The sequence below is a fragment of the Periophthalmus magnuspinnatus genome, chromosome 4, assembly GCF_009829125.3.
Source record: "Periophthalmus magnuspinnatus isolate fPerMag1 chromosome 4, fPerMag1.2.pri, whole genome shotgun sequence".
In the NCBI taxonomy this organism is placed as follows: Eukaryota; Metazoa; Chordata; class Actinopteri; order Gobiiformes; family Gobiidae; genus Periophthalmus; species Periophthalmus magnuspinnatus.
Window position 1 is genome coordinate 20,046,586 of NC_047129.1, and position 280 is coordinate 20,046,865.

Genomic DNA, 280 nt, shown 5'->3' on the forward strand with positions numbered 1-280 from the left:
AAAATGAGCGTCCATTTTAGTGGCTCACAGTTAAATGAGTTTGAGGTTTTAAACATAAACTGTCTACATTTACAAAGCACTACACTAAATCACACTTTACTGCGCGGCTTAGACAGAGCCAATAATTGGACAGAAATTATATCTTTGGGATTTTACTCGGTGTCATTAAATATTCATTAGAGCTGGTAGGTGCTACAGGAGCCGTTCACACACGACGACTCGAAACAAACCCGTGACAGCACAGGCCTTTAAAGACATGATGGAAGGTGACACATCAGAA